The 12,194-nt window shown below is 36.5% G+C and overlaps 1 pseudogene; it reads left to right on the plus strand.

Annotated features, from left to right (window-relative positions):
- The first annotated feature begins 10,873 nt into the window (after nt 1-10,873).
- On the plus strand, nt 10,874-11,949 carry LOC149230592 (putative pentatricopeptide repeat-containing protein At1g26500; annotated as a pseudogene).
- The last annotated feature ends 245 nt before the right edge of the window (nt 11,950-12,194 follow it).

The following is a 12,194-nucleotide window of genomic DNA, read 5'->3' on the forward strand; positions in this document are numbered from 1 at the left end:
TGAGCTCTCCTCTTTATTTTTTCCAGGGTTTCTCGTCCAGGGTTTGTGCTATAAGCCTACTAAGCTATTTTAGTGTGGGGTTTCTATTTTAATATTTTCTCGTCTTATTTCTTAATTTGGTGCTACAAATAATTAGAAGAGTGTTAGTATTATCTAACTCAAATTCGATTAGAGTGTTACTACAAATAAGATTGTTAACTAGTATATGTTGCTTGTCTTTAATAATGTCTTTGTAACATTAGTAAAGACAAGTGAGATGGAGTGGGATGTTCAGCATAATGATATTCGGATGCCTTCCGACGAGTGGGCTAGAAATACCATGCCAAGTGCTCAAAGTTATTGACATGCATTTTATAGTTCTTCCCCTAGCCAGTGCCAAAGTTCTGTTTGCCAACGACAGCTATCGCAGGTTGGGAACATGGAGAATAACAATAGTATGACTATGATAAGCACCTATGGGGTAGTTCCCAAAATTCTCATGAAATATTTCGAATACCACAACAAACTAATCAAGACGAAATGTCTCAAGGAGGGGATAATTAGTTGGCACTATGTGGGCAACAACAAGGCTTCCAAGCAGAATTGATGAAGCCAAAATTTTCTAGCAAGCAATCTGGCCAGGTACTCCTAGGTGTTTCTCAGCAAGTTGGCTTTCAAAATCAAGCTCAGACTACTAATGGACAGGCAAGTTACTCACAACAACAACGACTTTCTCATGGAGATAATGCCTCATATATTTTCACGGGAATCAACGCTCTAAGAAGTGAAAGGTGTTTCTCAACCAACGGACTTTGAACAAAATTAGGCAAGCCAAGGGCTACAAAAGTGAACATCCATGTGAATAATCATAGTTTTCTGTAGCCTCTAATTTATCAGAGGATGGAAATTGACAACCAGCTGCCAAGGTTCCCAGGTATGCAACCCAACAATCAACAAGCAATGTTTTAAAGAGGTCCCACCCTTAGTCAGCCTCAGAAAGTTATAAATGGGCATAGTACAGAACAATGTGAACTTCAAGGCCATCCTATCATGCAAAACATGCAAAGTATAAGATATCAAATGCAGGGGATCAACCCGCAAAACACTGTCAGTTTCAAGAGAAATACATAAATGTAAGTGAATATGCCAAGGATGGTGCTCATTTCTCTTTAGTTGTAGCTACCCAATGTCATTCATGTTAGAGTACCTACATGTTTCAACTGCAATTCTTTTCTTAGTTAATAACCATTATGGGTTATATTGAACAAAGTCTTAACACATGTAAAGTTATTTATGATAGGAATAAACTATGTTTCCTTTGTTGTTGCATGAATCTTACTGCAACAATAGCTCACATGGGAACCCCTGGCTGATGATGCATCTAAAATTTCTTTGGCCTAAAATAGCAGAATTTACTATGTCTAATCTGGTTTTGAGGTCTTTTGTTGAGATTGTGATCATAGGTGGTTGCTTGTTTCATTATTTGAGATTTTAAAAGGAAATAAATTAGTGATATACACAAGTCCAGAACAACAGTTTGTGAAAAATCCCCTATCTTAAAGAGGCAAGAAGAGAACAAATTCAAATTCATAATTTAACTACCATGCTAAGCTAATATAAGTCAAATTGTCTTCCTATTACTACCACCAAATTATGGGTTGTGTAAGAGATTCCCGTTGTTTTGTTTATTAATCTACCTCCCAACAAGATTGATATTTGAGTACGGCTCTATATTAACACAAATTCATCTTAACCCTGGATCTGTTATGCGCCAAGTGCTATCAAATTCCTCAAGTTGCTACACTGCCAAGCCCTTTGTTGTTAACTGTCAACTCAAATCCCTATCACAGGGAACTTTTGATCCTGAAAATGAATTCCATGGGCCCAAAACTCTTGGAGCTTTAGTATCAGGTATATGAAAGTTTATTTTTTACTCAAGAGAATCACCACCAGTGGGATTTTTTTGTAATTATTGAGAAGCCATAAATTTTATCAACCTGCCATAAAGAATTTGTGGAATGATTCAAATAACATTAATAAAGCTTCACAATAGTGAAGACTCTACAAGGTACAATTGCATGCTGGGAAAATTTGTTGTAACAGAAGGAGCTTCACATTTCTTCAGATAAAGCTCAGTTAAACACTCCACCCAAATCTCATGTTCTTCTTTACATTGATTGTTTTATGGAACTAATATTTCAAAATTTTAGTTCTTTTCCTTCATTTGTAATGAATATAATTCATATCCAAATGAATTCAAGATCTCATTAATTTAGGTTGTAGTAATATCAGTGATGCGTTTATGTTTGTCACTGTTTTATTTATTTATTTTTTAAAGTAATACAGACAAGGGAACACACACTACAAAGAATTCATGGTCTCCTCCCATCCTCCCTCATATGCATTGTGGAATGTGCCTCTTGTTGCAATAACATAACCTTAATAGAAAGAAAGTCATAGGAAAATAGAAAGTCCAATAATTATCAGTAACAACCATAATATTTTGGTGTTTACGGAAACATTTCACAATTTGAAGCACCCTATAAATGGTGCATAATCACTTGTGTATGCACTAGTGTTACCAGTCTTTGCTCAGGGACGAGCTTAGCAAGGCAGAAGAGTTAAGAGGTTGAAGAGGCTTGGGAAAAACTTCAGAAATCTTCTAGAAAAAATGATGTAGTTTCTGGTTATTTTAACTCATTTGAACTGAGTCAAATTTGGTCAATGCAAGTATGTACTATGAATTGCATCTGAGTCATTTTGACTTTCTTGTCTCATTACTTGAATTTAACTTGCAAGTCTTGCAACAGTATGGACTTGGGAAATTATTCCAAGAAATAGCTAGAAAAACAATAAATGATTCCAGAAAGGAACTTCAAATCAAGATGGTGCTTCATAAGTTTCCTCAAAAAATTAAGAATAAGGGCCAATGTTAAAATTGGAAACCAGGGCCAAATTCCACTTTGGAGATCCCATTGGATGGAGATGATTTTTTCATTAGATTTCTCTTCTCGAGAGGACCAAAATTGACCTAAATATCATCAAATTTGGACAAGCAGAAATGTGTTTTTGAATTTATGTTTTTTCACATGTACATTATCAAGGTCAGCCTCTAATCTATGTCAAGACATTAATTCTAGTGGTTGTATCCCTTGGCCACCCTATGATTTGTATAAATAAAGGTGGTTCTCAACCTCATTAGACACATTTCTTGTGTATCGTTCTTGTGATAATTCATCTGTGTGGCAGTGAAATTGGTTGGAGGAGAAGATAGGATTGTTTAGGGCTTATCTCTCTTCTTCCATTGCAGGTATCAGTTATCTCCAGGCTGAACGCAGGCTTAAGGGTACACCTGAACTGCATGGGTATGTTTTTATGATATGAGGTCTCTCTATTAAGTATGTCGCAACCTCATAGAATCCTCTTCAAGCAGGCTGTAGTCTTATTGACCAATTGTGCAGTGCTGAGGAAAGTATTTGTGAGGGTTTTGTCCTTGTCCTAAGGCTGCAGGTAGGAGCTGTACCTACATATTCTGGAAGAGATGTCTGATTAATGAAAGACCTAATTCAGGGCCTCCTCTCTAAGCTACGGTTACAAAAAGGAGGTCACAGCCCTTTGTTGTGGGTAACAGTCATATGGAGGATTGTTTGTATGGGCTGATAGGGCTAGGTAGAATCCTCTACCATAGCCACAATAACTCTCAGTAGTAGTGCGATGATCAAAAGAGTTTGTATCCTGACTAGAAGGTTGATTATCTTTGATGATGAGAGCAAACTGATGTAGGGTTCCCTGTGAAGTATTCCAAGGCCTATAACCGTGTGTAGGACAACAAAGGTTTGGACATGAGAACAAAGAGATTGGAGCAGTTGATAGGAGTCCTTTTGGAGCTACTATGTGAGATAGTGGTGGTTTGAATATAACCCTAACCAGGTCAAGCTACTATAGTAGTAAGTCATCAACCTTGCATATTGTGGCCATTTTTGGCAAGTCAATTTTGACTCTGAATTCTTGTACTCTCTCTCTGTTGAACACTTGATAATAATAATATGAAGATTTGATCAAGAGTTTTCCCCATCTTGGGGGTTTTCCCTTGCTTGAGCCATATCATTGTGTTCTATTGTCTTGGCTTGTTCTCCTCATTTACTGTGTATGTTCTTTCTTTAGTCGTTGTCAATGTGATTATGAATTACTAATGGAAGTAAACTTGAATTGATATATGGGCTAATGAAGAACATTGAAATAACTGTCCTAAGTGAAGAACATGTTAACTTAAAATTAACATGGAATCAAATCTCAAGTGAGGACAAGCCCAAGTGAGAGAAAGAGCAATCCTTTGTAAAAGTAGCCATGATCTTCTTCATCTGGAAATTTGAAGGTGAAAACTGCAATCATCTGAAATCATAACCCTTTCTCAATATGAGATCCTTTAACTCTGTTGTCATCAAGTTATGAACTCCCTATTTCTATCATCAAATCTGAAGTGGAATCCTGAAGTAAAGAGAAGGGTATTCATTAGCTATTTTTTAGTCTAATTGTAATGGTCCTAACTAGGAAATTAAGTGATAAAGAAAGAAAATAGACAATCTAACAATCAGAAATGAGAAATAAACATCATACACCTATGAAAACGTTGGAAAATAGAGAACTGCTAAGCCATTTTATTAAACCATCAAGGGAAAATACAATAGTGAATGGAATGGTGCACCTGGGCTTGTCTCCAAGGACAAGCGTGACAAAACCCAGGTGAGCAAATGTTGATATGAGTGCTGCCCAACTGCTACTCTAGAATTGATTTGTGTAGCCAAGAAACTTGTTGTCTACTGGAACAAAAAGGTTGGAATCACTGCTTCTTATCCTCAGAAAATTATAAAACTTCAGCTCGCAAATCCTGAGCAAAAACTCACAAAAACCCAGGAAGGGTTTGGCCTAGTTCAGACTTCTAAAATTCGACCCCCAAGGAGCCCATCCTTTGCTGAAGCTAGTAAACTTGGCATGTCTGAATGAAGTTGGGAAAGCTCTCCAAGACTTCCCCAAATAACTGGAATGAGACCTCTTATGAATTTCCTTCCTTCCCAAATGTGATTCTGGTGCTGTGGCTCTCTCCCTCAAGACCCATGTGATGCCCAGTCTGGCCCTCTGCACTGTCCTCCAAGGCTGAGTTTCGAACTGTCCAATTTTTGCACCCACCTGCTCCAAAACTCCTCCCAAGTGTTGGCCTCCTAATATCCTTCAACTCTTCAGGTTCCTCTGGCAAGTGCTAGCCCAGTGAAGCTCTATCCCTAACTGCATGTTCCCTTCTCTGCTGGCCCAGAAATACACACTGCTAATTTCTAGATGAATGTGCTAGCTATGAACCCTCGCTCGTGCTCCTCAAGGTTCTCTAAAAATTCCTTCCTAGGGTGGCACTCGCAGTCTCCTGAAAGTAAGTTTGAATATCCTACTTGAGGGATTCATGGATAAGTCGCCAGTTGACTCATCTAAGCAACTCGAGCAAACAATCAAGTGATTTCAATATGCAAGAGCGAATGAATGCCCAAGTGAGGATCTCTTCCTCCTTGTGACTTCATGGGTTTCCCTTTTCCTCATGTGGGCCCCTTCCAACACCCATACAATTTTCCTCCAAGGCAATTTGAATTTCCCAATGTGTTTTCCCATGTGGGGTGGCCCCCACCTTCCAATGGTAAATTAATCTGGCCTTCATTTCTCCTAAGTTCCTAAGTCGAAATTGCTTGGGTCCCTTTTTTAACAAAATTTGTACAAAATTGTGGAGAGACAAAACCTGTTACAAATTCATTTGGGAAGAGACATGACACTAGCATAAGAGAAAGGTCAGCCTCTCATCTATGTCGGCTCATTAAGCCCAATGGTTGTGTCTCTTGGCCTCCCTATGATTTATATAAATAGAGGTGGTCTTCAACCTCATTAGGCACATTTCTTTTGTATCATTCTTGTGACAATTCATCTCTCTAGTAGCGAAGTTGGTTGGAGGAGAAGACAAGGTTGTTTTGGGCATATCTCTCTTCTTCCATTGCAGGTCCAAGTTATCTCCAAGCTGAATGCAGACATAAGGGTAGACCTGAACTACATGGGTATGTTTTTATGATATGAGGTCTCTCTATTAAACATGTTGTAGCCTCATAGAATCCTCTTCAAGCAGGCTGCAATCTTATTGATCAATTGGGCAGTGTAGAGATAAGTATTTGTGAGGATTTTGTCCTTGTCCTAAGGCCACAGGTAGGAAATGTACCTACATCTTCTTGCTGAGGTGTTTGATTAATGAAATACCTGATTCAAGGCCTCCACTCTAAGCCACAATTACAAAAAGGAGGCCACAACCCTTTGCTATGGGTAACAGTCATATGGAGGACTGCTTGTATGGGTAGAGAGGGCCAGGTAAACTCCTCTACCCTAGCTGCAATAACTCTCAGTAGCAGTGCAATGATCAGAAGAGTTTTTCTCCTAACTAGAAGGTTGATTATCTTTTCTGTTACAAGCAGACTGATGTAGGGTGACCTATGAAGAATTCCAAGGCCTGTAACCGCGTGTAGTACAACAAAGGTTTGGACATGAGAACAAAGAGATTGGAGTAGTTGATAGGAGGAATTTTTGATCTACTAAGTGAGATAGTGGTGGTCTGAATATAACCCTAAACAGGTCAAGATACTACAGTAGTAAGTCATCAGCCTTGCATATCGTGGCCATTTTTGGCAAGTCAATTTTGACTCCAAATTCTTGTACTCTCTCTCTGCTAAACACTTGATGATAATAATATGAAGATTTGATCAAGGGTTTTTCCCTCACTTGAGCCATTTCATTTTGTTATATTTTCTTGGCTTGTTCTCCTCATTTACTACCTATGTTCTTTCTTCAATTGTTTCCAATGTGATTATGAATTGCTAATGGAAGTAAACTTGAATTGATATATGGGCTATTGAATAACATTGAAGTAATGGTCATAAGAAAAGAACATGTTAACCTAAAATTAACAGCAAAACATTTGACCAACACTCTTACAAATTGAGTGGTAAAAAAATTATTCTTCCCTCTGGATTGTGGCTTAAAATCATCACATTCCAGTTTAAAATTTCTCCAGTTGTCATCTAGTGAAAAGGTTTGAGTACATTCTAGAATGAGAGAGATGTTGCATGATGAGGAAAAATATTCTGGATAAATTTTAGGAAACTTAGAAGACAAGTTTTATAACATTGGTGAACAGTTTAACCAACAGTTGGAGGTAGAATCCAAATTTTGGCAAATTAATTTGGGGCTTAAGATCTTTGAAAAATGGATTTTAGAATCCTTACCAAACATGAAGTACATCGTTAAGAAATTCCCTCCTTCCTTATTGACCCCAAATGACTTTAGGGCTAAGGCTTATAAGTGATTTTGGTGGGGGGGGGGGGGGGGGGGGGTTGATTTGACTTTGCAATTTACGATAATCTCTTACAAAATATGAAATTAAAAATCTGGTTTTCAGTAAACTAGATATGTTTTTAACTTTTTCATATACCTTTTTCAATGATTAAATGCTTATTTAAAATTTTGACCTGGCTTAAGATGGATGTTTCGAAGTTACATTTTTTGACATTTGTTATCCTTAATTAAACTCTCAAATCTAGTTTTCAATACATTTGATGTAGGTTTTCTATATACATTTTTCAATGATCAAATGTATATTCGAAAATTTGTGCTACCTTTAGTACAAATATTTGGAAGTTTCCCCTGACATCTCTAGCTCCATTTCTAGACCTTACCATCTAACTCATTCCTTTTTAGCGCGCCATTATTATTCTGTATCGTGCCACAAACTATTGAGTATTTTGTATTATACCACAATCTCTTATATATGTGTCATGACAACACTACGACTCGTTTCTTTCTCTCTATATGTTATTTTTTAGAATTTTTTTCGGAGATGTGCTTGCACTCCCACATTGTAGTCATAGCTGACTGTACTCTTCTTTAGTCCCATTAACCTACTTCTATGGTCATGAGTTGGAAATCAATAAATTTACTTACTTACTTACTTGGAATTATTCATTCTTAAGCATACTTCAACATTTCATGAAATGTGTCCAATGATACAAAAACTTCTAAACTCCTAAGCTTTCTCATTTTGTAATGTCAATTGATGCAAATGCAGGCTAGGTGAAGGCACAAAAACACATAGTTAAGATTTCTAGCATCCACTGTCTTGTAGTTTCTAATTATTTCTTGCATTTGTCTCCAACAACACCTCTAAATGAACAAGGCTGAGGCAGTAACAGTATTATGACACTTCAATGTCAATCCATGTTACTAGAAGCATAAATTTCTTGTCAGGAAAAATGTTTTACCTCATCATGATCATGCGTTAAGTTTTGAAGGTCTCAAACTGGTGAAATAATGCCCCGTTAGAAGGGGGATGATTATACCATTTCCTGTCTTAAAAGGGATCTGCATTATATCTTGATTTTGTCTCCAACAACATCTTTAAGACAAGTAACAGTCTTATAACGCCCTTCACTTAAATGCTAATATATGTGAGTGGAAGTTGTCTTCCTTGGTCAGGAACAAGATCTTCCAACTCACAAAATGGTCAGTTTTGCTGGGGTATCAAAGGTGAACAAATGTTCTGTTAGACAGGGGATGATTCTTTAAATTCTATTGTTAAAAGGGATCTAATTATTTTTCATATCTAGACATGTTTTTCTGTTCCTCCTACTGAATTCCTGGAAATTGAATATTGCAAGTTGGAAACTACTTCTAATCTCTCCAATAGTCTTGAAATTTATTTTCCCAAGATAAAGGTTCCACTGATCTATCTTTGGTTTCTTAATAATTACATTATTTAGGCTTGCAGGCCTAATGTTCTGACCACTTAAAATTCTTTGGTTATGTTAATGGTACTTCCACACCATAGCCTATTGACAATTATCATGTTCATAGGCTAAGTTTTCACTGGAAGCCCTCCCAATATTTCACCTCAAAGGGGGAAATCGATGAGTCAATGGGAGAAGACATCTATTGGTAGTTCATGCATATCAAGTGGGTTTCATCCCAACAACCTCTCATGTCTACTATGGAATTTTATGTTAAGCAGTTTTTGCATATTGTTGACAGTTTCATTCTTTGTCTAGACTACCCACAACAACATTGGTCATATGGCCATAGGATTCCCCTTCCATCTGTGAGTACACTCTCATAGTGATGAGTTGAGACAGATCACCAAATTCAATGAGAGGAAAATATTAATTATCATTGTCATGGAAGCTGCAATAATGATGTCCATTGCTTTGGAAAATGGAGGAGTAAGTTCTTTTTAAATAGTAGTGTCAAACAAACATTCAATAGAGGGAAGTGTATTTATGGTGATGGAAAAATTAGTGACATGGATTAATAATAACAGATGCCTGCTTAGATTTGATTTTTTTTAACACATCAGGTTATGCAGCTACATTACTAATGGTGCATGTTGGGCATGGATGTGATGAAATATCTAGGTTTGGGTGCATTTAGTAATGCGTTGTGCACATTGGGCATGGATGAAATGAATTTGAATGCCCACTTTATTGCTAAAACTCTTTCATCTTTTGGAGAGGTTCTCATCTTTTTTTTTTCATGTTCTTTACTTTTATGCTAGGCAATTGGCGTCAACCAGGCAATGATCAACCATTGCCAAAATATTGGGTAGCCATAGGCACTCAAGATTCGGCTATTTCTCAAGGAAATCCATGTTATTCAAGGGTTGGTTCTCCATGTTCAAATAATGGTCAAGAGAAAAGGGAACTTGCATCTTATCTAGATCAAGCATATGCTGAGACCACAATATTTTTTCAATTATCTTATGGATATTATACAGTATCTTGTGTAAGTTTTCAAGGGTCCATCTTGAAATCTAGAATCTGGGCCAATAACGACTTCTAGGAAAACATGTGGTGTCTTGCTAACAGAATGAGAGTTTCCAATTGTTCCTTACTTCTCAAATTCTTATGGTAAATCTCACTGTGCTTATCTATTTTCATAGTTCCGCAAGCTTCTATTAGAAAATACATTTCAGCTACTTTACAATACGATACAATTAATAAGGCCACGAGTTATTTTTCTTTGTTTCATATATGTATCTATGTAGTTTCCTTGTGAGGGAATGGTTGTGTTTCCTTCTTATGATGTTGCCACTTTGTAGACTAGACTATTGAAATGCATGGATGTGAATAGAATTTTCATATTATTAAAATTTATCTACATAATTAGTTGGAAATATGAAATTTAATAGTTTGTTTCCACCTATGGGGTGAGATAGGTTTTTCTATTCATGTAAAACAAATGACCACAAAACTAGCTCAATGAGACTATATTGCAACCAATGTTATGCAAAGTAGGAGTGCAAAAACAACTCCTAAATCTACGTTGACGTTTGATTGCATAGCTGACAATGATTCATCCTTCTAATCAAATTTCCATTGGAGTTAATGTTGAAGCTTCTTGACCATAATCAAATAGACATTAGAGTCCCCATTGGAATTTTATTATTTAGATTTGTTCCATTATTGATGTAATGTCGGGGTATTTTTATGAGGCCAAATGTTGAATTTTGGATGTCTTGGGGTATTATTTTGATGCCAATTACTAGTAGCATTTCAAGAAATTTAATAGTGTCTATGGTTTGTTTGGAATTTGGTATAAGAAAATCAATACTTGTTTGAGGAATAAAAATCCCAAATGGAAGCATTGAGTCTACTTGCATTATTTGGAATTTTTTATAAAAACTAGCAAAGGAAGCCCAAATATTGTTTGAAATAATGAGGGGAAGATTTTGTCCCAATGAAAATACTTATACCATACTTATATCAAGATGGTGCGAGGAAAAAAATCTAATAGAGGATTCAAACCTAATCTTTTCACCCACAACATTATGTTGGGGGGTCTCTTTAAGGGTTCAAAGAAAGAGGAGGCTCTAAAGCTCTTCTAATTAATGAAAAACAACGGTCCTTATCCTAATTCTAAATGCTACGCTATTTTTATTCGTGCCTTTTGCAAATTACAGAGGATAAAGGAAGCCTCAAAATTCTTTACTGTAATGTTGGAACATGGAACCCCACTTGATGCTATTGTTTACATCTGTTTAAGCACTGGTTATGGAACTAAGAAGAAGTTGGATAAGGCTTATGGGTTGTTACAGGAAATGAAAGAGAAAGGGATTCGTCATGATTGTTGGACTTCCAATGTTCTAATCAAAGTGATGATGGTTCTGCACAAACCAAATGAAGCCACTAAAATTTTTGAGGAAATGAGCCAATGTGGGTTTCAACCTACCATTCACACCTACAACATGATGATGAAATTGTATTTCCATGCAAGGAACCCTGAGATGGGTTTCACTATATGGGATCAAATGGCTCGGAACAGTTGTTGACTTGATGTTAATTCTTACACTGTGTTCATTGGAGGGCTGATCAGGGAAGGCAGATCTGAGGAGGCTTGTTCCTATATAGAAAGCATGATTGAAAAAGGTATGAAGGCTCCGTGTTTTGATTACGACAAATTCCTCGCTGATTTTTCAAGAGCAGGTAGACCTGATATATTTTAAGAACTTGTAGTGAAGATGAAGCATGCAGGGAAGTTGGATATATCAGACGTGTTCCTTAGGCGCTCATAGAAGATGAAAAAAGTTCAAAATAAGACAGGTTTTGAGTAAATGGTTTAGTCATACCTTTTCCACCAGCTCTTTGATATTATGGGTCTCGTACATGTCTTGTATTTTGTGCTATGTTGTCCCATCCAAGCTAGATATTGTGAAAATATGGACAGATATTAAGGGAAAACCATTTTGCTAGATGATTTGATTTTACAGGTCAGTGCTTTGTTTAGGAAGAAATTTGAGGATTATTACATCTTGTCAGGTTAAATGGGTATGATTCCCATTGAAATGGAGTTTCAGGTTTCAGTGTACTTTTCAACAATCGATTCATGAAATCCAATCAGTGTTAGAATATCATAAAAAACATCATTAGCAAACATTGCTATGTGTAAATAGTCCTCCTTAAAATCACAATAGAGGCAAGATTTTGATTTAAACCCAAATGGGAAGATTCTTTCTGTTGCTAACCTTTAATGTAATGTTCTCATATGTAGCATGATTTTTGGATCTAATGAAAAATATTAGGGTAAATTTCCTTTGTTTTGAATTTTTGTTTATATTTTTTTGGTGAAATATGATAAGGAATTTGAGTTTT

Source organism: Pinus tabuliformis, chromosome J (assembly GCF_031772625.1).
Source record: "Pinus tabuliformis cultivar Carrire ecotype Pingquan chromosome J, CPIR1, whole genome shotgun sequence".
In the NCBI taxonomy this organism is placed as follows: Eukaryota; Viridiplantae; Streptophyta; class Pinopsida; order Pinales; family Pinaceae; genus Pinus; species Pinus tabuliformis.